The sequence below is a fragment of the Sorghum bicolor genome, chromosome 5 (genome assembly GCF_000003195.3).
Source record: "Sorghum bicolor cultivar BTx623 chromosome 5, Sorghum_bicolor_NCBIv3, whole genome shotgun sequence".
Taxonomy (NCBI): Eukaryota; Viridiplantae; Streptophyta; class Magnoliopsida; order Poales; family Poaceae; genus Sorghum; species Sorghum bicolor.
In genome coordinates this window covers 70,001,427-70,028,088 of record NC_012874.2, presented here as the reverse complement: position 1 = coordinate 70,028,088, position 26,662 = coordinate 70,001,427, and the positions used below count along the sequence as shown (strand labels likewise).

General features: G+C 42.3%; 2 long non-coding RNA genes across 2 annotated transcripts; one reads left to right on the top strand and one right to left on the bottom strand.

Moving 5' to 3' along the window:
* Positions 11,228–13,405, top strand: LOC110435757. Its single transcript, XR_002453610.1, has 2 exons — positions 11,228–11,592; positions 11,980–13,405. It is a non-coding gene; the product is annotated as an uncharacterized LOC110435757 (long non-coding RNA).
* LOC110435374 lies at positions 14,900–15,418 on the bottom strand. The gene is made up of 2 exons (XR_002453034.1): positions 15,305–15,418; positions 14,900–15,196 (listed from the first exon to the last, which is right to left on the bottom strand). It is a non-coding gene; the product is annotated as an uncharacterized LOC110435374 (long non-coding RNA).

Genomic DNA, 26,662 nt, shown 5'->3' with positions numbered 1-26,662 from the left:
CTAAGATTTTTTTTCTGCCAAAGTAAAAAAACTATCAAATTGAGGACTTCAGCATGCTGAAGAATGCCACCAAAGATGACTAGAGGGATAAAGAGAAGCACCTATGAAGCTCTGGTTCCCCCTTCTGTTGAGTAAAATTAATCTCTGGAGCACCATTGGTGTGCTGAGGCGTCTGGGTGTTCTTGAGAGAGTGCTGCTCGTTCTTCAGAGCCATCCTGTTGACAGTCATACATCCGGAGTTCTTGTTATAGTTCATACTGCCCGGTCTATTCATCCAGTTCATAGCAGCAACATGTTGCTGCTGCTGCTGCTGCTGTTGCTGTTGCATATTATCGATGCCATCATCTTGTTTTGAGCCTGAACCTCCACTGCATGTCTTGCTTTGCTTGAACATCCCATTACGCTCAACATTTCTCTCATTGCCGTGTTGGTTGCCAGCATCAGTAGTGACACTGGAAAAATCTCCAGATTCTTGGACGAAGTTGTCTTCTCCATCTCCAGGTGCATCCCTTTTTGTATACACCTCCGGTGCTTGTTTTGTTATCGGTGAAGAGAGTGATTTCTTATCCATGCCTAGCTCTCCTTCTGGCAACATTGAATTCTGGCAGTGGAAATCGCTGTCGATGACACTTGTGACCGGATCAGGGTAACCGTCCAGCAGCATTTGCAGCACCGGGTCGACAATCCTGGTGCGTAGCGACGAAGGAAATTTCAGTCAATGGAAGCAAAACTGGTGATTGAATGAAAGACATATTAACATTAACAGCTAAACTATGTTACGCTCAGTAATGGATTAAGATGTCACGTGTGTGAGCTGAATCTGAGCAAGAAAAACCTGAGATGTTCCTCCACATGATGGACATGCGAATCATTGTAAATGTCGAGGCCTCCTTCTGATGAGTGCGTTGTTGTAAACTTCAACTCCTCGGAGGTCCACCCATCCATGGAATCCCACCTCACCTCTTCCCAGTTGGTGATGTCCACCGGTGATTTTTCATGTGGTGGCTGCTTCGGGTCAAGGAGGAGTATGGGATTCCTAGCAATTAATTTAAAAAAAAACAAAGAAAAAGCAAATACTTAAAAAAGCATGCACCTGAGGAAGAACTAAGCACAGATTCGTGCAAATTTAACTAATAAATGACTCAGCCATGAATTGCATGGATGATCCATGAATACTAGTGTGTAAAACATGTGTATTTGTAAATCGCAAAAATAGCTGCACAAGAGAACCTGTCAGCAGGTAAGAACTGTATCGTACTTGAAGAAGTAGCGATCCGTCCATCGGCCGCACATGCGCAGCAGTGCGCGCCCGGCGGCTTCAGTGCAGGGGAGTGGAGCTTCGAGTTCCATGGCTGACGGGTGTGCAGGAAGACAAAACTGTTGGAAGTGTACGCGTGGGAGAGGGAATGGTGGAACGGGGGGCTCCCAGCAACAGATGATGCCGTCGCTGTACCTTGGTGGCCTCGGAGAGTCCGGACTACGTGACGGACCTTCCGAAAACAAGAAAATATACAGCCATTTACGAGACTGCCCTTCTAGTTGGTTCATCACTTTTGGGCCCTAGCACTCCAAGATTTTGCGTACCAGCCCCTTTTCCCTTACAAAACAAGACAGCACAGATTGTCTTCTCTCTTTGTGATCTGCTTCAGAATCAAGTAATTAAGCATACCTAGCAAGTATTCAAATCCTAATCATAATCACTGCATGCGATCAGGGGCGAAGCTACACGCATTGGTTATGGGGTGGAAATGCACCCCCTAAAAAAAATAAAAACAGTGATTAGATTCAAAATTTTACTATATACCCCATAAAAGATGTCTACGTACCCACAAGCTAAGTGCACTCCCTCTAATTTGTTCGCCACTGCATGTGACGTGCCAATCGACACTACACAGCACCTCTCTGGCTGATTTAGCAAAGCCCTTTTGCCTGCCACAGCCTTTGAACAAAATATATTCTAGCAACCACTTTCTTTGAGCCCCTCATACCTCCCATACCTGGCCACAGAATGGCAAACCATGATAAGCTGGAGAAGTAGTTTCTCCAATGTAATGCATCACGCCTATCAGGTCCATGTGTTATGACCACAAACGGAAGTTTTGTTAGTGGATCCTATATCAAAGTCATTGGCATCCAAGAAGAATCCTGACCCCAACTCCACCACACGAGCACTTCTCCTGTCTCCTTGTTTTTTGCAGGGTATCTTGAAAAAATCTTGGAGGAAATGGATATGACTCATGACCAAAAGCTGAATCGTTACAAACATTTCATGTATAGAAAAAGTAACTGCTTGTAAGTCACACGAGGAAACAACAAAATTTTACTCCTCCTGTTCCAAATTACAGGTCAATTTAGTTTTGTCCTAAGTCAAATCTCTCTAATTATGTCTTAGGACAAAACTAAAATGACCTGTAATTTGGAACTTTGACAATGATTTAATGTGATCTATAATTTTGAATGGAGGGATTGCAATTATTATCCGGCGAACTTCAATATCATACATAGCTTGATCGATGAATAGTGCCAAGAGTGTAAACAAGACAAATCACATAGTAAACAGTTCCATCCAAAGATGGGTAACACACATCTCATCTGAATAGGATGAGAACAATTTGTGGGAAACAATTCAGTCCAAGTAACAATTGATGAACTAGCATTTTATTTGGCAAACACACTTCACACACCGTACCATCAACCTTTCTCCGGCAGATCACCAATTATATGAAAAAGATTTTCAGGGGCAATCAGGACTAGCATATATAGTCAAGCACGTGGGGCATTCAGAAAATCAAGCTCGAACAGGCCATTGTCGAGGTGTCGTCCTTTCCCGACAAGGTCCCCCGTGCTGGCGTCCCTGATGAAACAGCCGGTGCCCGTGAACTCAACGGTGTAGTCCAGCTCGACAAGTTTCGACACAGACACTATGTTCACATCCAGCTCAGGTACAAGCAGGACACCGTGCAGAGCGATGTTGTCATGCTGCACGGTGCCCTGTCCAATTATGTCCAACATCGACCCATTGGCTGTGCAAAGGCTCATGTCGGTGGTGGTATCCTCCAAGGAAGAGAAGAGGGTCAGGTCGCCCGTGGCATGAAATGACGCACCAGAGTCCAATATGAATGGCTTCATTATGTCGATGGCAGCATGGTCAGACGACTGGTTGTTTCTACTATTATTAGTACTGCTTCCTCCATTGCCATCGCCTTGCATGAACACGTCCCCCACATGTTCACCAGTTTCCCTGATGATTTAACAGGCCCAGTGTAGTTAGGGTACAAACAGAACTGGTAAGTCCACAACCAGAGGTAACAATTTAGAAGTTAATCATCTGAACACTCCTGAAACTACTTTAGGAGTGCGTCTTGTATGTTTATCTACTGGCATAAATATTTATACATGCATACAGAAATAGTCAACCAAATGAAAATATATTCATTGGTGTCCTATTTTTCTCGAAAACGCTGAAGAGCTGCGCTTCATTATATTAAGAAGAAAGTCGTATTTTGTTAAACATTCTCAATCAATTGATGAGGCGTACTACTGCTAAGGATTTGTGGGCACCCACATTACTGTGCGAACTTTCTAAGGTATACTAAAAAAACTAATACCAATCATAAAGCTTATGCTATCATTCATACCATAAAGCGTGAGGTGTAGTTGTATGCCATTATACTAAAAAGAGCTACGCTGTTGTGTAAAACGTTTAATTATGAAGACATGCATTTTGTACAAGTCAGATGTACAGGACTAGTTCATTGATCCACTAAAGATTTCATAAGAAATACATATACCAATATGATGTCTGAAATTTTAAAGAACAAAAACCAAAATGTAAAAGAACATCTGAAATTTTAAAGAACAAAAACCAAAATGTAAAAGAACATCAGTTAAATATTTCAGGAACGGAAGATTCTAGGCAAGCTCAATAAGCATCATCCTCTCCTCCAAGTAAAAGAGTACAGACAGCTGGACCAGATGTTGGAGAAGTTGGGGGAAGTGTCAGTATAAATTCATCCCCTGAAGGGCAATGCATAGGATATTGAAAAAGAAATATGATTCTGCTGGATGTAATAGTACAGCTAGCTTTTGTTGATTTTTTTAGAAGCTGGCCTGTCCAGAAAAGTTATTTTTTCTTCGGGTCTCTGCAAGAGGGTTTACACACAATCAATCCTTATTACAGTTTCAACCATCGGTTTCTGTTTGCACTTACTTTTATTTCTGACAGACTACATATGCAGTCATGCATGAGTTTAATTTGTATAGCCAAGGTTACAAATACTGTTTACAAAATGCAGGACTACAAAAAGGAAGGAAAGCTAGTACGCTCACTTTCAGACTTCTAGCTCAACTCACTGTCTGAAACATCAATTATTCGGGAGACCAATTACAAAAAAGTATCACTGGTTCCATATGCCTTCTACATTTCTACAGCAAGTAGAGGTGAGGAACTGAGGACTGACGAAATGGATCGGACTGAGCATATGGTCTAGTCTTACTGTACTAAGATTCATTTTTCTACCACCGGAGCTGTATATATATGCTGATATGCTGATATGCATGGATGCACATGGATCGATCTAGTACAATAAGAAAAGGTGATGAGAAAACATGTGTTAATTGCGTACTGAGCCATAACCCGGGCCTCACGGCTGGGTACCGTCGGAGTAGACTTGCCCCGGCCCGGCCCGCCGGCGGAGGAGAACGAGGCGGCCGTCCGTCGTCAACAGCCTGCGGTACTGTCAGGTTACTGGAGGCCGGAGGAGCATCAGGCACCGGCAGGTTAGGGGTGGAAAGGAGACAATAATGCCGATCGAGGCAACTTGGCGGCTTTGTTAGTTTCGTAAGCTTTGTTAGCTCTGTTAGATCTCTTTCTTTTAATTTTTTTTTGCCTTCAGCTTGTGGTTTGTCATTGTTTGAACTCCTTTTTTTTATTCAATAAATTTACTGCAGGGTATCTCTGCCCCTACAGTTTTATTATATATAAAAAAAAATCGTGGCGGCACGCGTGTGGCTCGATTTGGGATTGGTCTCACCTATGAGCACGCGCTTGTTCTTATCAATTAATTTTGGCACAACGCTCGCCGGCTGGTGTAGGATTCTCCAAGGCAGCTGGGAGCGAGAGCTGGCAGCAAGCTAGGAGACACGTTGACGGGAATACCCCTTGTTGTCGTTGATTGCCTCGCGCGAGCAGGACGCCGCGTTTTTTCAGCATTTTTTCGCATCTCGCCCCCTACCCAATCTTGGCAGTTCTCTTCTCTCGTACAAGACAAGAATGATCCTTATATCTGAAAAATAAGATAAGAAAGATATCAAGCAGGACTCTAGATTGGTAAGCAGACTTAGCCATGGCTCAAGCCACGCACCAGGCTCACTTTGCTAACTTTCTTACAGCCCATGTATCATCCCTCTTGCAGCCCATAAGGTACAATGATAAACCGAGGGTCCATGTATGCGCTACATTATCCTAGCCCACAACCTTGGCGCTATTAAGCAACCTTGGCACACAACTTTGATGCTGTTAAACAACCCATATCGTTCCTACTCCTTCTGAAAAAATACATCTCATGTTTTGAGAAGTCAATCAACTTTTAAGTTTAATTGGATTTATAGAAAATAGTGTTAACATTTGTATTTATAAATACAATTATAATATAAAAAATATGACGTGATTAGTCTAATAATATTCATTTGATATGATAAAAATATCAGGATGGTCAGCAAAGTCATCCACCGCTCAAGCCGTGCACCAGGCCCATCTTGCTTTGGAGGTACGACATAGCACTACCTAACTTTCTTATTGCCCATATATCATCCATCTTTCAACCCACATGGTATGACCAAACAAGGGTCCATGCACGCGCTATTATCTTGGGCTCCTGCTTCAAAATGGGTGTTGTTAGCCAGCCCATGTGGTTCTCTACTCCCTTTCTCAAAACATAATAATACAAACATATCTCATATTTTGAGGAGTCAATTAATCTTTTTTGAAAAGATACGAGAGTTATGGTCATCATTTTGTGATGTAATTGTTTTATCAAAGTTCTGGATAGTTTTAGATATCTTCTTTATTTTTTTCCAAATTACATGTTACAGATATAAATGCTTACTCACCTCAATGAATGCATACATATACACTCAACCCTATGAATCCACACACGCAAATCATACCCCTATATGACACCTCCAAAAGATTATGCGATAGATCTTAAGATTGATGAGTTCATCAAAGGCGCCTCGCTATTGATGGAAACATCACCCACCACTTATCGAAATCTTGGTGAGCAATATGAAAGAAAGTTTTTGATAATCACTACTACAAAAAAACATTAATCATGACCTTCTGAAATCCCCCTCGGAGGTGGACAGAAATTTTAACCGGCAGTTACAAAAAATCGCCTCATAAAACTGATTTATGGAGGCCGTTACAAAATAACCACCTCCTAAAATACTGTAACACCCTAAAATTGGTTCTTTTTGAAATAGGTGGAAATGATTTAATTTTGTATTTTTGTGTTCATAAAATATAGAGAAATAATATTTTTTTATTAAACTAAAAAAATTATCATAGGAGTTTAGCAATATGTTTGAGAATTCATGCCTTTGCATTTGATTTATTGATGTGTGTGCGTTTGACAAAAGTTTAAAATATTTCAAACAGATTTAAAAAGGATTTTGAAATGAGTTTGAAATGGCTTTTAAAGAAAATAGAAAAGAAAAAAAACACAGCCAGCACCCCTTTTCTTTCCCCTTCGGCCCAACCCGCAGACCAGCCCAGCAGACGGCCCAAGCCGCGCGCGCCCCTGATCCCCCTTTCTCTCCTTGTTTGGCTGACGCGCGGACCCCACTGCAGCAGGCGCGCCCCCTCTTTCCACCCGCTGACACCCGGGGCCCACCTGGCAGTGTCGTCATCTTCTTCAGCGTGACCGGGACGGACTCCCCTCCCACGCCGAATCCAATCCCAGGGATTCGCGATTCCCTTGCCTTTTTGCGCCAACCGAACCCTTATAAAGCCCTGGTGTCGAGCACCGCGCGTTTGTTTTTCGTGTCTGCCGCAAAAGCGTGCCCTAGCTCCATACCCCGCGACGTGTTGGATCTCGGCGTGGCCGTTCTCGCTCTTCTCCGCAGCGAGCGCTCTCTCCTCCTTCCCAACGCAAACCGGACGCCTAGGTGAGCTCGCGATCACCCCCGCTATCTCCCAGTGTGCTTGGTTCGTAGAATGGAGCCCTAAATCACCGAAGCCATGAACTCCGGCGAGCTTGGCCGCCCAGCAATGGCGCGCTGCCGTGGATGCTCGCCGCCGGCGTCAACAGTCCGGTCGGATCACGCCCAGATGCACTTCAACCGTTGGATTGGAGATCGATGGCCCCGATTAGAAGGTAACCCTTCGGGGTAGCTTTTTGCTAAAGAGCCCTTGAAGTTCTTCCAAATAAAACCCGCGGTCCTTTACGTATTCCCCGTTTACGTTTTCAAAGTTCAAAGACGTATTCTGGATCGGCTTAGGTGAAAATACGCTTTTCAATATTTACAAATTTGCCATCAGATTTAATTTGCTTATAAAATGATCATCTTAACTCCGATTTGACCCATTCAAATTGCGTTGGATTCGTATTAATGAGCTCTACATGTTAGTAAACTTAATTCACCAGTTTAAAACTTTTTAATTTCGTGACCCTATTTAATTAATTATTTTTCTATATAAAATCTTAGAAAATTCATATCTTCTCCGTTTTAATTCTGATTTTCGCGATCTTTACGTCTATGAAATCGTAGCGATGCGTAGAATCATTTTATAAACTTTTCATACTGTTTTTGCATGTTTGGTGTACTGTTCTAATTGTAGCCTTGTTTGCTTCGTGTATGTTTTCTTCGATTGTTTGTGTGATCGATGATCGAGATTAGACGATGAGCAATCCTTGGTGAATCAGAGTGCTTCAGTGAGCAAGATCAGAGCGTTGGACAACTAGTAAGACCAGCAAGATCAGCAAGAGCAATTGGATCAAGGCAAGTATAGCATTTGGATTTTATTTCTGTGACCATGATCCTGTGGCTATATTAATGTTAAGTAATAAATGATAAAAATAACTTTTTAGCCACTTGATGATTTATCTGTAAGTGATAACCGGGACAACTGTGCAACCATGAGGGCTATAATGGCTCTGGCTTTAGCTCAGAATGAAGCCCTTTTCTAGCTTGTTAGAGGTTACCGAAAGGGCGGAGGGGCTGAACCGTTTTGGGTATAGTGTGGCCTCTGTCTGTATGTGTATAGGCTGCGAGTCATTGTGCCATCGGAAGGGGGGCTCTATATCTGCGCGCAAAGGAAACCTTGCGGCCCTAACATGTTAGACGAACTTTTGAAAGGCTTCATAGTGATCCCTGCCGACCTTCCTTAGAAGTGGGTTAAGAGGCTGATCACCTCGGGCGAAAGGGTAAATCATGACTCATGGGTAAAGATGTGCAACCTCTGCAGAGTGTAAAAATTGTATACTAGCCGTGCTCACGGTCATGAGCGGTCTTGGAGATTCTTGCATCGATGGTGATGATTCTTGTGTGTTAAATATGCTCATTATTTATTGTTTAATACTTTACATTATTTATGTCACATTGATCATGAGATTGTGGGATCTATACAATCTAGTTGCTATACTTGTGGAGTTCGACATGGACTCACTCTTGCTATTTCCCCCAAACCTCAGGAGAAGTTTAGGCTTGTGATCAACCAGTCAGTTGGATCCTGTAGAGTGGAGTTAATACCCGAAGTTGGAGTTGTCTATCCGCTGTTTGCTATCAAAGGTTATACTTTTATATTCAGTACGTTATATATTTATGCATTGTCTTTTGATATTACCCCTTATTTGTAGCTATATGTGAGATTTGACTTCTAAGACTCACATATGGTGCATATCTGGTTTTATCCTTAAAATCGGGTATTACAAATACATTAACCGAGTGCAAATTATAAGGCCTATCTCAGTTAATTTTCCTGAGGCCCTACAAAAGTCCATCTCGGCCCATATTTCAGTCACAAGTATATAAACATGGAAACCCTAGCCCATCCACTCAATCTTCTCTCTCTCACCGCCCTCAATCCTTAGTGCCACTGGGAGCCCCCCTCTCCTTTGCACCTCTCTTTATCTCTCTCCCTCTCTCTCTATCTATCTCTCCCACTCACCAGCGTGGATCCAGGGTAGAGCCCGCGCAACAGGCGAGCAGGAGGCCACGCCTATGCAGCCAGAAGGTCGCGACCCCGATGGCTACGAGGAGCCCGCGACCTCGATGATGGACCAACGACGTGGGATCGGTGGACCTGCAGCTCCCCTCCTCCCCCATGTCATCCTCCTCTGTGATGGAGCCCCTCCTCCTCTGTTGTCGGGGTGCGACATACCGGGTAGAGCAGGCGCGGTGGACCAGCGCCGTGGGCGTGGCAGACCAGCGGCGCCCCTCCTCCTTAATGTTGTCATCCTCTATGGAGGACTGGGCAGAGCTCCTATGTGGGCCAACGAGCCAGTGTCGCGGTGCGGCGGCGGATCCACCCTGCCGGTGGAGCAGTGGTCCCCCTACACCCTGCCCTCTAGTCCTCACCTCTCTCAGCAGCAGCGTGCCCCTCTCGCTTTGGCATGGACCAGAGTGGCAAAGGACTCCTCTGATGCAAACCTAAGCGGCAGTGCACAAATCCAGCTCAGCGAATACCAGAGCAGCAACACCCTCCCCACCCCCTTCCCGCGACCCAAAGACATGGCATGGACCCGAGGCAACAATGCACACCTAGGATGGCAGTGCAGCCCCCAAGACAGCAGTAGCCCATCTTTAAGGTGGTAGTGCGCACATTGGGTGGTGGCTTGGCTCCAAGGCATTCGCTTGCACCCTAGGCGACAATGTGCACCTCGGGCTGCGACATGGTCTCCAGGCCCATAGCAACTGCGCATCAGAGCCCAAAGCTGCAGCCCCTCTTCAGTAGGTTCCCCTCCCTAACCCTAATCCAATCAATTTGGCTTTGATTTCAATCTCCGTGCTACAGATCTAATGTTGTGTCAACTGGTTGTTATCATACTGATGCTAGTTGAATTTTTCAACATCCAGAATGGTCAATAGTAATTATAAAATATGGAATTAATTTAATAAAAATTGTGGAAACATTGTTACGAGAATTATGGAGAACAAAAACTCAATGTACTCCCAGAACAGAGATATAAATGACAAGTGTATTAATGGGTGTTGTAAACCAAGAGCATTATAGTATGTGATGGACAGTAAAGAAATGTACATGGTTGAGCTTTATGTGGTCTTATCTTTGGATGCTACTTTTGTTGAATTATTTTATAAAATTATCATGCTTCAGCGGCAGCTAGAAACTCATGGCTTGAACTTGACAGAATAGCAACTTGAAACGCATACGATATCTGCATGGAAAGAGGATACAAACTTATGGAAGAGATGATGGTCAGTGGCAACCATATCAACATCTAGTGCTTGTAAGTGGTGTTGATCTATGTTTGGAAAGTGAATATCAATCTCATATTGTCTAAGTATGGTGTTTTTATGTTGAATTGATGTTTATCATAAAATTCATGATCGAACCTTCATATCAGGACGAAACTACATTACTGTGGCTCTAAATTGCTTATGGGGTGTGCTTGTTTTCCTAGAAATGGAAAGTATAATTTGGAGATGCACAATTCATTGGTGCTCCTACTTGCATTTCCCATGGCAAATTTTGTGTATCAATTGAAATTCAACACCTGTTCCACTGGAAACTATTGGCTCTATTATGTAACTAATTTATTAAGCTTGTACTGACCGTTGGGTGTAGCTAGAGTAAGCTCAATACCAATATGAAACTGGCATGTTGGTTTCCTCCAACTGCTCAACTAGGTTTGAATTTGGACAACGAACCTAGTAGCATGTTTAGCATAGATGGGACAAAGTGATGGTGGTGTCTGAACATTCAATTCACAAAGAGTGGGCTATATATAAGCAAGGTTTACTATGTTTTCTTGTTCTAGAAACAAACATGGAATGAAAGGGCATTCATCTCTTTGAATGAAGTCTTTCAAAAAGAATCTGTTTGACTATACATTTGAATTGTATGAGTGCATCATCAATAGTGTGTGTTTATGTCCAGACTTCCATGCTTATATGTATCACTAATAATGTTTACTCCTAGAATGTTAATGATACAACTTTGTATGAATCAAAACACTTTCCTGCTTTCTTTATTTTGTGTGTGCATATAAGAAGATACATAAAGATATTTCATTTTGTTCAAATCAATAGACAACAGAGCAGATATGACCATTTCCTTAGTTGGGTCAAGGAAAAGTCCAACTGAGGCTATAAGCTGATTGTGGCGATGTGTTCAGAACCAGCGGTGATGAGATTTATTTAGTAGTGATTCGATTGCTAAGATTGAAAGTTGGCTGGTGGGAGTGGGCATATACAGTTATGGAATGAAATTTTACAGACTCGACATTCTATCCTATATTGTAGTTTTTGAGAAAAGATCCTATATTGCAAGTTGCATGGGAAGATTAACAGCTGTCAGAGAAGTAAATAAAGGCTGTCCTGCAGTGTTCCTTGGGGCTCCAAAATTAATGTGTTTGCTAGACTTTCCAGCTTTTGCACCATCCATTTTGCATGACATAATTAATTATACTTTTTGTGTGGCAGTGTGTCACGCATATTTTGCTTTTTATTTCCGTACATATATTTCATCCCTTTGGCATTTGGTATAGATTTGGCACACGATTTAGATTATTTGCAGCCAATTCATGAATCATGCATATATAGTCTACCATGAAGCAAGCATATCCGAATAAGAAATAGATATAGTCCAAGCCAAAATAGAAACAGTGTTAATAAATTAAAAAGTATCAAAATATAGTCCGAGCCAACTTGAAATAACCATAACTTTTGCCCGTTTCTTAATTTTCGTACCAACCAAATTGCATAGCATTAATATTTATCATGGTGAATTGGTGACAGGGGCGGCAGCCGGGGCCTCTGACATGCGAATCCGTCCATACCCCTGGCCGGATCTACATGGGTGGATCTGGCTGCAGAGGTGCGCGGTGTGGAGGTAGTCCTAGCATGGCAGCGATGGTGCGGTGTTGATGAGGAGCATGCTGTACGATTGCTGCTGTGCTCGGCCCTGCGGTGGACAGCAACTGCAACTGCAACATCAGGAGATACTTTGCTTAGCCATGGATCGGGTCATGGCCTTGTGGTGGTATGATTCGGCAGAACCTTTTTTTCGTGGTATTTTTCATATGAAAGCAAAATATTCAAATAAAAGATACAATGACCACTAGTGTTTCAATTAAAAAGTGGATAAAAAATTGCAACACCTGATAAGATTTGCATTTGAAAGTTATATATAGATTCATGATATCATAAAAAAAGATACAACAAGAAATTATAATAGGTTTCCACTAAATACATAGTCGATGTCATAAAAAAAGATACGACCATTTACTCAGTTGGGTAAGGAAAAGCCCAATCTCTATCATGCCGCCGAAATATGATGCCCCGGCCCAATTATTACTGGCATTCACGGTATCTTCTCATTTTCGTATCTTCTTATAGGAGAACCCCACTAAAATATTTTTATAGCATCTCCTCAAGCCACGTCATCCATTTTATTTGGAGCCGCCATTCAGCAACTGAACAAGCTTTCTTTGGAGTCGCGCTTCCTCTTTGCCCATGAACTGAACAGGCACAAAAATTATTGTCTCATTGATTCTACCGCAACAAATGCATAAGAAAATGAACGGTCATCCTTGCAGTCGAGTTTAAATATCTCTGCTCCGCCTTGACTACGGTCGCCACCCATCCTGCTTCACCTCGAATGTGTCCCCTACTCAACAGCGCCTCACCACATCGCGCCGCCTCCGTCGTGCTTCTGCTCAGCCATTACGACGTCCCGGTAGGATATAGCACTCCACCTCGGTTGTCTTGAGGGTAGTGCCAAGAACATGATGGTCTCCAGGGGCCAGCATTACCTCTGCTGAGCTCTCCCATGACCTTTCGTCGGTGCTAGTAGTGCCTGCGGAGCTTTGCACGTGCCCCCGATAGAGTTCCCGTCGCAAACTCCGGTGCCAAACTCTGGCGGTGGCGGCAATTTAGACGGCTTTTCATTTTGCATGGATGAAGCTTTTGACTACCGGAAGATGATAATGTCGTATTATCCATGGAACCACATTTTTTATTTTTTGGCAACCAACTTATGAGGTTCTGCATAATCATGCCCAGTTTTTGGTGCCCCCCAAATCTCTCAATTTTTGAAACTATGTCTCCAGCTACTAGACATTTATTATAGTGCTGCACTTCTTTTCACAAGGTAAGATACTTCCTATCGCGCCTCGAATTAAATAATGTTACAATGCAAACCAAAATTTTTTTGCCTCTAAAATTAATGAGTTTCCTACTGTAGTGTTTGATTATCACACTTTCTAACTTTCATACCATCCATTTCATAAGATATGATTAATTTTACATTTTGTATCACACATATTTTGCTTGGTTATTTCCACACCATTAATCCCTTCAGCATTTGGTATTTCCCTTATTAATTTAGGTGAAGTGTGTGCACTGAGTACAAGACCATTTGCATGTCATAGACTAGGCACACAATTTGCATTACCATCCAATTCCTGAAATATGGTCTAATGTGAACACAATTCACTACCTGGAGCATACTATGAATGAATGAAGAATAGGAATTGCGTCGCTCTGAGTCACCGACGAATACGTTGTAGCATGCCGAATGACGAATATACGATACGATGCCGACGCGGTGCCGTGCGACCTGGGCCGGAATTGGCATTGGGCTGAGCCCATCCGAGACGGTGTGGAGGGAGCAGTGGGCTACGTGCTCGGTGAACAGGAGACAACAAAGAATTTTAGAAGAGAAAAATTATTTCTTTGTTCAAGGAATTTGGAACGGTGCTATTTGGAGATTTTAGAAAAGTCAAGAGAAAAATATTTTTGTGACGCAATTAAAGTCTAAAACACACAAGCACTAAAAATGCAGATGGTGAAATTTAAATGCAAGGTTTTGAATATAAACATTTTCTGAGACGGTTTTTGCGGGAACTAAAAATGCAGATGGTGAAATTTAAATGCAAGGTTTTGAATATAAACATTTTCTGAGACGGTTTTGCGGGAAAATAGGTTAATCAAGTTTTAATTTGCTGTAAAATTTTAAAAGTTCAGATTTTTTTTACTGAATTTTATCATGATGGGAAAACAGGGGGTGTTACAATCCTGCTGCAAAATTGTTTTGGTGGACGGTCCATCAGGACACCAGGCAACCCCACAAAATATGAATTCTGGGAAATTTCGATTTAAGATGAAGAGATGGAATTTGGGGTTCTAGTGCATTCACAACTGAGGTGCGAGGTTAATGGAGACTCATTATCTAAGCGTGTTGTGGTGTGTAGCACGAGGTATAGGTCTTGGTCCGAGGGAGGTGCTGGTTACAGTTCCTAGCCTCAAGGGGTGTTTTTGAATAGTTTAGTAGGAACAACAATAAGAAGATGAATAAGAAGTACCGCTCTTACTAAATCCCTTTAGCTTAAACTAGTTTAGTGGGATTTAGAGTTGAGTCAGCTTGCTTTGATTCTAGAAGTAGACTTCAGGAGTCTTGTATAAATCTTGTATCTTTCCTTTTGTAAAACTTATCGAGTATTCGATATATTACTTTCTCTTAAGTACTATTTTAGGCCATAGTATTATAATATAAGCCTTGTTTACCATAAATGGTTACTCAATAGCACCGGTTCCTCATCCCTTAGTGAATTCTCTAGTCTGATTGTCATGCAAGTTTAGAGTAGTATCACATAGTGTAAGCATGGAGCTTATACTTTCACGTACCATTGCTACAAAAATGATAATCATGTTTTGGTGTAGAGCTCCAGCAATTTTATTTCACCATCTCAAATGATTGGCCAAATGACAACATTACATGGAGGCAACACTATTATTATGCCCACCACCACCACTATGGGTCAGCATGAGAGGCAAAAGCATTTAGCAGGGTAGCCACGACACGTGCCGCGAATAAATTGGCTGCGATCCTGGCGTCGGCAAAGACCTGTGCAGATTTCATTCCAAACGCAGAGCCCATGATAGTAAGTACTCCAATGATAGCATGGGGGTAGCGGGCCTGGGCCATCACCGAATCCCTGAGTAGGCGCCGTCCCTTTGAGAAGACGCACATGCATATGTGAAAGTTAGCCAAATCATGTGACAAAGAACTTATTTTTTTGGTTCAGTAATAGCTTATGACTCCTTATGCGTGCGCACATACCATGGCCTGTGACGACGATGAGAAGGAGGACAATCACGAACCCTGCATACAGGCTCCTCCGTGAAGTCTCCATTACTTGACTTCGTTTTGTGTATAGATGAAGAACAAAGCAGATGGGGGATGAGTGAAAGAACAAGGGCTCCTCCCATTGTGGCAATTTATAGCACATGTGGATGTGGAGAACAATAAAGTGCTGCTCCAAAATCTTACATGAACTATGGCACTGGTAACACCTCTGTTTTTGTGGAAACAGCCCCCGGTTTTATGGAAGATTACCAATCTATATATATAGATGACTTTCTCTTTTCCTTCTCGAAAACTAGCTACTAATAATTAAGCTATATATAGATAACTCGACAGACTATAGTGAGAATATATTTATATTCCTCCTTCACACCCACGGCAACGCGCGGAGAATCCTCCTATATATATATAGTCAAATAGTGCCAAGTTTGTATTGTTCACCGCTTAGAATGAAGATGTTGAATTAAAGTTTTCCATTTATTTGTTCAGGTTCCAATTTCAAAGCAATTATGTTTGTTCTTCCATTTCCGTCGTCATATGGTTCGACTGTGTGAATCATTTACATATAAGGTCTTGTTTGGATGTAATCAAAATCGCATCAATCCACATGTAGGAGAAGATTAGAGTATAACTTGAACTAAATTCCACCTCAATCCACCCAACACATGTGGATTGAGGTTAATATGGTAACATCAAAATATATAAGGCCTTGGTGGCAGTTTGCTAGTGTGGCATCTCTGAAAGTTTCATCTTTTGCTACGTGGGCAACTTGGATTTCCATTAATCCAGAGAAGAGGATAGAAGGAACTTGTCTTCAGCGAGATATTGCAGCATTAAATTAAAAGCCTATACATATGGACGTGGCTTTTCTTTCGAACTTATTGAAGTTGTGCTCACCTAGTAGAAGTTAATTAGGGTTCCTATGCGTACTCAGTGATGTCCCGCTAGCTACGCCGTATATGCTCATGCCATCCATTTGTGCTGGCATATATTTGTTTACTTCAGATTTCCTGAATTGGAAAGCCTACGGCATGACCTACTTCGAGGGTGTTTGATTGAAGCTGTTAAGGTTTAACAAGTACTATAGCATCTTCGTCTATTTGGCAATTAGTGTCCAATAATAGATTAATTAGGTTTAAAAAATTCGTCTCCTAAATTATTCTTTAGCTGTATTTTTAGTTTTGTAAATAGTCTATATTTAGTACTCCATACATGTGCCTAAGTATTTGATGTGATGAGTGTTAAAAAAAAACAGAAGGAACCAAACATGGCCTTCATCGTTTCTATTTTAGGCGATTAGGCAAGGTAATAAGATAGAATAGTTTCAATTTTTGTTAGATTGTGTTGTGTTGTGTTGTGTCGTGTTGTTTTCTGTTTCAGTAAACTTGTACTGGGCCATGCTGGTGATTACTGTGGTTGATTGTTCTTAAGTGCTTGGTTCTTCAGACTACTCTTTGTCATGCACTAAACTGATCGGATCGCTCGTTCAGAGAAATTAATTTGGTCTCCAAATTTATACACATGATAAGTGGTGCTCGACGAGAATCAATGCTGGCCAGCGAACGTACGCCATGTGCCCATGTTCATCTGCGACTCTCGATCACCATTTCACTGCATATGGGAGACAGCTCTCTGTTTCCTAGTGGTTATACTCAAGCGCGTGCCATCCCAATTATACATTTATGGACTAGTGGGAAAAGAAAATGCGAGTCCCGTTGGCATTGGCATGTACAATGCGTGTTTTCATTCTGTCGGCATGTTTTTTTTTTTAGCAAACACCCCCTCTCCCCACCCAAAGCATTGTAGGGATCACCGAGCCAGGGGGGCAAGCAGGAGACATGGTCTTATTTAATATCTATATAAATATATGATTTTTTATAGCAAAAAAATTGGCCAAATGACCCCGTGTGCAAACTATGTGGAGTCAATCTGGAAAATCCAACGTACTTGTGCAAGGATTGCCCTCTCACAAAACAAGTATGGGCCATGATGAAAAATTGGTTCAGATTATCAACTATTGACACGGTGGGAGAAAATGGATCCCTCCATGGGTACTGTCGCAGATGCAGGCTACAGATAGACAAACCCCATAGGAGAAATTTTGATGGCCTCATGATATAATTTTGGTGGAATATTTGGAATCTGTGACCAAAAGAAGTGGCACGATTATGCAAGGAAGACATAGATCAGTTCCACTTGGCCTTTAGTCCAAACGTGGAAGCTCAGCATTAACCCCCACAAGTTTTTCTCTTGTTTTTTTCTTTATCTTTATTTTGTCTTTGTTTTGTTGTGAGTAGCTGGCTCCAGTGGTTGAGTGTTTTTAAGTGGGAGTTGTAATTATACTGTATTTCTTTTTATTTTTTCTCATCTAATAAAAATACGGCAAAAACTTTCTGCCGCCTTTCAAAAAAAATATTGTATTGTAGACTCTATAAACAAATGCAGTGATCACTGGATACTCATTGAGATTAAGATCAAGAACAAATGTATATGTGTCTAGGACTCAACGAGAAAAGAGCTGGCAATGTACCAAGACATGATAGACATGATCCAGAGGTAAGTTATATCATTCTTTAAATATCGATGCATGCTCTTTTACTTTACTATGCTATACCTAATCAATGACCGACTTATTGGGCAGGGCTTGGGCTTGGTTCGTACAAAGATATCGTACGGATCAGAAAGCGCCACTTCCCACTCCTATTCTACATAGGTGGGTTCCTAGGCATGGTACAAATTTATGTGGATACTACGTTTGCGAGTACATGCGGTGTACCAAATTTACACTTTCTAAACAGATGGTCAAAGTAAGTAACATGTGTATACATTAAATTCATACCTTATTTATTTGTTGAAAGTAAATAAATCTTATGTATATTAATATATTTTCCTTTAATTAATGCAAATGGAAGGAGTGGGAATTGAAAGAACAAGTGTTCGACTACACAATACTCGTCGCAATCCAAGAGACGATAGCAGGTTTCATCAACGATCATGTCATCCCCGAAGACACCGAGTTCCACTACAACCCTAGGTTGAGATTGAACAGTGCAAACAAGGATGAACACTTGTATGAGCTAGCTTTGAGCGACAGGCAAACATTTGTATAACCTATAACCAGCGGCCGAACACTTGATTACTTGTACATTATTATAAATGTAATGTATATGTACGTATATGTATAGCTCTATAATATATATATAGTATACTTTATTTGTGTGCAATAATAACGCTCTCGTATAGGTGCAACGTGTATGGATAATAGCAGCGAAGAATAAATTGGAAAACAATATAATTGAAAACCAAAATCAATAATAAAATGAAAAGAAAAGGTAAAAAGAAAAAAAAAACTTTAGTTCCGGTTGGTAATACCAACCGGAACTAAAAAGGGCTGCACCACATCAGTTAGTGGCGAGCCCTTTTGTCCCAGTTGGTATTACCAACTGGGACTAAAGGTCCTCCTTTAGTTCCAGGCCTACGAACCGGGACTAAATGTGGGACATTTAATTCCGAAATCTTTGTTCAGGCTCACAGCCCAAGACTAAAGGCATGTTTCAACCGTGACAAAAAGCTCTTCGTGCAGCAGTGGTCGCCAGCTTCGTCCCAGTCCAGGACCTCCACTTCGTCATCCTCTGGCACGTTGGGGGACTGGGGGGCATGCTTAGGCTCAGGACTTGACGCCTGGGTAGCCTGCACAGGGCTTAGACCGGTGGCCGGCGGCGCCGTGAGGGGCGCCGGCGGTGTGGGGAGGGGGGCTCTCTCTCACCTGGGCACTCTATTTCCGCCCTCAATCCTTAGTGCCACTGGAAGCCCCCTCTCCTTTGCACCTCTCTCACTCTGCTCTCACACACCGGCCACACTCTCTCACTCTTCTCTTCAGCACCGCGTGCACCAGGCTTGTTTCTGAGCCTTCTGATTGGTTCCTACTTGTTTCTCTTCACCACCGGAATTATCTCTGGTCACCACCAACAGTCCAGCGCGTGCTTTCTCTGAGCCTTCTGATTGGTTCCTACTTGTTCGGACGTCGATTCGTCTTTGCAAGAGTGAAGTACTATACTCTTGCTTTCGTTAGCTTTCTTTTTGGAAATTGATTTATTCCATTTTTCTTGAGAGGTATTCGCGGTTGAATTTTTATTTCCCTCTGTGAGTGGATCGAGCAGAGCACGTGAGCACCAAATGATGGCAATGGGGCGGGTTCGGATCAGGTAGAGTCTCTGGGCACCCAAAACCGAACCCCAAAATTAAAACCCAAACCCACCCAAAACCGAAACCCGCCGATCCCTGAAACCTGACGGATTAACCGACACCTGAAAATATTACAATAAATTAGCAGAGACAACAAACTGATGCCAAATAGATATAGATCATGCAAGTACTAGCAAGTACCAAGTAGCATGCAATGTACAGAACATAAGAGATGATACTGAGTATGATAGACGATACAGAACATGCATATAGAGGTAGCAGCCTAGCAGGCTAGTATGTTCGTGTACTGTCCAGAAACATGAAACATGCAAGTCTAGCAATGCCATATATTGACTAGTAGAAAAGCAACCCAAGTTCCTGCTGCTGCGGGAGCAGAACTGCAGAAGTTGAGGCCGTGCGGTGGCAGATAGGGCTGAGGCTGAGGGAGTGAGGTAATCAAGTTTATATACTTAGGGTTGGTTATTGGGCTTTTAATAGGCTGCATCTTTTAGGCCCGATGGAGCACCATGGGTGAAAATTAGGATCCATGCCAAACTCGCAGTATTCCAGGTATCTGAATCCGCAAAACCATAGGCAAAAAACAGGCACCAGAACCAAAACCCGAGGAACTGAAACCCGCGGATATCTACCCCGAACACGATACACTGCCATCTTTATGAGCATCTAGCTGTGCAGACCCAAGAGCCCTAGGCTGGCGTGCTACCCCTCTTGAATGCCTATGATAAAGTTTGGAGGGAAAAAATAAAAAAAACTTTGCCGAGTGTTCGATCCTGGCACATCTTTGTCGAGTGTCAAATTGTGACACTTGGCAAAGGTTGACGGTGCGTACCATAGTCGTGCTTTGCCGAGTGCCCGGCACTCTGCAAAGAGCCTGTTTGCCAAAGGCCATCCTTCGAGCACTCGGCAAAGAGCTTCTTTGTTGAGTGTCCGACATTTGGCACTCGGCAAAGCATATGACACTCGGCAAAACCTTGGTTTCCCGTAGTGCTCGGTCTATTCTGTGTTGATCAAATTTTCTAGGGGATTTTCCGGTCTTTTTCTCCAGCTCTAATTTTCTGTTTTGCGTGCAGTTTGGTTGTTCGTGCCCCGAATTGGTTTTTATCTATTGCGTTGGTTTTCTACTGTTCCGAGAATTTTTTTCTAGGTACTCTCGTCACTAGTTGACTTAGGTATCTTAGTTCTAAAACTCTGCTTGTGCTTGGGCTGATTTTAGGATATCGGCCAAATATTTCAAAAGAAATTTGTGGCTCTCATTCATCCCTCTTCTGGTCGCCGTTTTCTGTCCTTCAGAGATAAATGTATGTTTTAAATTTTTTTTTGAGGAAATTAGAGGGGCTCGGAGGCCAAACAGGAGATTTTATTAAAAAGTAAAACAAAATAGAAAGATGCATGCTTTATTAACTAGTTTAACAAAGTTTCTGGCAATCAATCAGGCACACTGGTGCAGGACGGGCATTAGCACCGGTCGGGAAGGGCCTGTTGCCCCGGTTCCCAAGCCGGTGCTGCCCTTCCGGGACTAAAGGCTGAGGTTTTTGGTGATTTTGGACATCGACCAATGTCTCATTCTGTAGTAGTGGCAGTTGCTTCTGGAACTCGAAGGAACCGAAGGCCGTAGACACCATCATCATCCAGGACGGCTTCTCCAACAACCCCAGTCCGCCCGTCAGCGAGCAGCATCAGCTGGCATCGGTTTCTGTAAAAGCAGCAGCATATGTCGTGCTCCGTGGCGAGCCGGCTGACCGAAACCAAGTTCACCGTCACCCCCTCCACTAGATAGACATTGGGGATTCTGAAGCCGTCCATCAGCACGGTACCAACGCCAATGATAGGCAAGCGAGATCCATCTGGCAATGTTGCGAAACGGGCTGCAGCTCCGGGAAGATGACGGAGGTTGTGTAGGAGCCCTGCATCGCCGACCACATGCATACTGGCACCAGAGTCCAGAAGCAAGCGAATAGGGGGACGCCTGCTTCCATTAAGCAGGACCATAACGCTGTGTCCGCCTGTGGATGCTGAAGAATTGCAGGCAGCTACTAGCTGTGCAAGACAGCTTTCTTTCCTCACCGACAGTGTGGCCTTTTTACTGAAAAAAAAATATCACAAACTTGCTGAAACACACATGTACATAAATAATGATACAAAATACAAAACAAGAACACCACCTGTTGGAAACCTTGTACTAGTACAAAATAAATCATAAGCGCTTTAATATTTCTTGAAAAGAAGCCTCCTCCTTAATGTCCACAAGACACCAAAAGAAAAAATGTCCTAAAGAAATCATTGGAGAAATCATAAACATCTACCCATGTATTGATAAATATATAATCATATCGTTGACAATGATAGCGGGATCAATTATGCTTTCAAAAAACAATAGCCGTGTCTATCATATTATTAATTATAGAAAAAGAATCATCTAAATACCCAACAACAACCACCTTATAAAATAGAGTAAAGAAACCCTTAATCCTCATTTAAGTTACTCATACATATGATTATGAAACATAATAAAATGCAAGCCATAAACTGGCATCAAAATTACGAAACTCCACTTTATTAAAAATATCATGATGTCAGACATGTGTAAAATTTTCAATGATATAGAATTTAGGAAAAGAGTATCTCAAGTAGTAATAAGTAACCCCATAATTTGTTGTGTAAATTATGTACCCTCCACTACTATTAAAAAGAACATAACTTTGCACCAAAAAAAAATCTAAACTAACCAAATATGTATGTAATTATAAAATATATCCCCAAAGTACCTCGAGACATGGTTCTAACACTTGTTTCATTTTTAATACAGAAAAAGTAATAATTTGAGACATGCATGAATGATGCGTCTACTATCTCCATGTAGACATATGCATGAATCCATGGTCATGTCGATTTCTAAGGAAAATATATTGATGAAATAAGGTTTAGATGGCTGACATGCATGAATATGCAATGCAAAAGGAAAATAAGAATAGGATGGAGAAACATATAGATTCGTTTGTAGCTTAGGTCCATTAGAAGTCAATAAAGATGACACTATATCTATTGGAGTACTTTTCTTTTCGAATGCGAGATGTCAGCCGGAAATAATTCAGCACAAGTTAAATAGATATGTGTGATGTGAAACAATTGAGAAAATAAAAACAATAATGGGGATGGAGCACTATATAAAGTAAAGAAAAAGTATGTATGAGTATTGGGTTAATATAAATAAAAACATAACACATAGTTCTTTGACCTAATAAATGCAAGTTAAACATACAAATTAAAATGATGCAAAGCAACGAGTACAATAATGAAATGGGATGGTAAACTATATATATAGAATAATTAGTAACTAAATCTATCACAATGGCTCAAAGATATATAAGAAAGAATCTACGACACTATCATATGAGAATATGAGCAATTGGAGAACATAAGCCATTTCAACTAGTCATGGTCTCAAATTCATACACAATAGTAATACTTAATTAAAACAACATCAACCACCAAGTGCCAAACTCCCTTGATCGCTGCCTAGCACCGGCCAGCTCTCTCCTTTCTCCTCTCCCCTTCATCGTAGCCACTCCTAGTGGCACCTTTCACTTCTCTCCTTGAGCTCTCACGAAGGGCTAAGAATTGAAACGGAGGAGTTTGGTCTGGCGTGGAGGAGCCTGATCCGGCTATAGTAGTAGCTTGGGTCTGTACGGTCCCTCCTTCTAGGCAAACAGTGTGCCACCATCTCTGTGCCCCCTTCTCTCCCATCACAGGGCAGCAGCATCCACGCAGCTGACAGCATGTGACTAAAAGGGCTATGGTAGTGCATGGCCCTAAAATCAAGTGGCAATGGCGGACGCAATAAAGCTCCTCGCCCCAAGCTCGACTCCTACACTATGTATCCATACAGCTGGTGTCTCATCAATGGTTGTAGCATGCATGGCCGGTGGGCATGCAATCCTCTCCCTCTCCCTCTCTCTCTCTCTGTCCATATCAGTTTGTCTCTCTCCCTCTTCTCGTAGTAGTTGGTTACACAGTGGTCTGAAGTAATAGCTACGACAGCGAGCTCGGTGCAACTAAGAAATGACAGTGATATAGTGATATAGTGAGGAGGGGCCATGGAGTGGATCTGCGATAAAGAGAAAGCGTTAGAGAACCCGGTGGCAACTGGGTGCCGTGCTGATGTGTAGATCCACACAGATTGGATCAACACACTGGTCTTTGCAGGTGTGGGTGGGGGTGCAGATGCAAGAGTCCACTCTGGACGTCAGCGAGCTGTGAATGGATCCGACGATGGGGACATTTTTATGTCTTTTTATTTATACAGATGCACATCTTAAGCACGACTCTTCAAATCACATATTATTTTCCGCCGCTTTTGTAAATACCATGTAACGGAGACCTCAAGCATGCATTGGAAGGTTTGTATCCTGCCTCTATAAATCCAATTCGAAACTCATGAGTGAAAAAAAGTTTTCATAGCAGTTTCGAGATATCCCGAGTTGGTGTCTCGGAGGTGCCATAGCAGTATGGTGCACATACATGCATTCATAGAGATGAGTGTACGTGTGTCTGCGTTTTCCAGTGTCTACATCTATACTTTGATTTGAAAACAAAAATATCAAACTAGCTTGTCAAATAATTGACATCCCCATCTCCCTGCAACATATATATATACCTACCGAACAATAATTAAAGGAGTAGTTAATAGTGAGTGTTTGATTACCTTGTGAAATAGCCGTGATCTGCAATCAATTTGTGCAGTGCAAGCCATATAGCGGGTTTATCCTTCCTTCGACAACTGACAAAAGATTTGGTGTTATGTGGATCTGACCACATAACTTTCAGAATGCGATTCAACTTCGACATCTTTTTATTTTCCCTTCGTATCGTTTCCAGGGTAGTCGCTTTGTAAAGTTCCTGTTGCGACATGTCCTCATAATGCAGCCGTATTATCTTTACAAACTCGCTGTATGTGCCCGTCTCCACGTAATCTTCATAATGCCATCTGACTTGTTTAATATAGTCAATGCTCAGCAGGTTTCTGTGGTGGTTCTCCTGCCGTAGCTGCTTCCCTTCCACGTCCATCCTCAGCACCGAGGCCATCGGCCTGAAATAAATCCGGGCTATGAAGCTAATGCTACCCTTTCGCTGTGCGCTTGCTGAGAGGTGGGCAACTACCGGACCTTCCGGCCTGCACACCGTTTTCTTCGTGGCCAATGTTTTGGCTATGAAGACGTCAGCCCTCGCAAACTGCTCTTGCATCGTCGGTGGGTCTGGGTCATCGATCAGCACGACCAACTCATATCCCGGAAAGCCAGATCGGGTGCTGATCTGAGCGCTGATGTGGTGGCGGGTGTTGTTGATCTTCACGAGCACGACCACCTGGCCTCGCAGTTCAGACTGCGACTCCAGCAGTTTCTCCATGGTCTGCAGTTTACGGGTCATGTACTTGTTATAGATTTCCCTGACCACCTTGGAGCCTGTCTCCGGCAAAGACAACACCTTGCCTAGATGACTCACTTCACCGCTGCTGCCCATAACGATCTTGACGACAACCGTGAGGCCCAAGGTTGTAGTGTAGATGATGTAGCCGGACACCGGACTGAAGGAGAAGCGCGCGAGCAGGTGATGAGCTGGAAGCAGCTCCTCCCACGCGGCATGGCCGGCGAGGCCACCTGAGTGCTCGAACGAGAGGGCGTCCGGGTCCGGGTCCGGGTCTGGGTCGGGGTTGGGCTCCGTTTTGCGGTGGCTAACCATGACGATGCGGCGTCCCTTCGGTGGAGACGGCGAGCGCATGTCGCCGCAGCTGGGGAGGGCGAGGGCAACCATTGCTGCTGGGGCGGGAGCGGTGGGCTAGAATACAGATCCAGTATACAGAAATATGCCATAATAATCATGACACAAATGTATACTAAAACATGAGTTGTTATTATTATTATTTTTTACTATGGCCTTCTTTGGACTCCACGCTTAGATGTTATATCACGTATTCACGTTGGACGAATGATAGCCCTCTTTGCTGGCTTCGATTCTTTCCACGCCATGGGCGTTGGTTAAGAGGTAATTGTTTGTCTGTAGCCGCGATAGCATCCAATAATGAAATCAAGGGTTTTTAGATATTAGCATGTATTTATTAATAGTGCAAGTTTTGGTTACCCAATAATACTACCTTGTACTCTCTCCACTCTCATAAAAAAAGTCGTCTTGGACAAGGTTTAAGTCAAACATTGAGAATATAAATCATAGATAAATTATTGAGTTTGGAAATCTAAAAACTATATGAATGGATTTACCTTGAAAAATACTTTCATAAAAATATACATATACCACTTTTTGATAAATATTTTTATAAAAACAAGGAGTCAATATTAAACTTTGGAGACCGTGTCATTGTCTTAAACGACTTTCTTTATAGGTATGGAGGGAGTATTGCTTTCGGTTATTTGGACTAGTCCATCAACCTGTGATATAGCACGGGCAAAAATATTAGAAAACGTAAGCAATAAGTTGTTATTTAATATCTCCAACTAGAACAACTATATGTATTGATCAATGCAGAAGCTGAGATATGAATATATTTTTTTCTAAAAACAAAAATTACTTCTATAAAATTAGATATTTTTCTACATGTTCATTTTCTAACACAATATAAATAATAGGTAGTGTACTTTTTATCCAATTGAGATAAAGTTACCAATTACTCATCTATATGTTTTTCCATCCGTATTCATAGTTTTTTTCCTTTGTGTGGCACTCTTGTGTATATCTTATTAAATATGCATTTAGCTGGACACTGAAAGGATATACCGGTGGTCGTGCCGCACCGCTCGCTCTTTTAGAGCAGGTATAATAATATGTTTATAGATAAGCTGATGCTAATATGGAGAAAAGAAGAAAGAAGATAGATAATACTTTGCTCTTATGTATGCACCAAGCTAGATACGAATGCATAAGCAGTAATGAGCCCAACTAGTAAGTGTTGTGAGAAGGAATAGAAATGAGAAGCTGTCTTAGAGATAAGGACGAGACAACTACTATATAATTAACTTGGCTCTTATCACTTGGCTTATAGTCAAGAACTTAGCTCTATTATTAACCTTGCTCTCATAGCCCTACTGCACTGCTCATCTCTGCCATCGTGCATGGCCG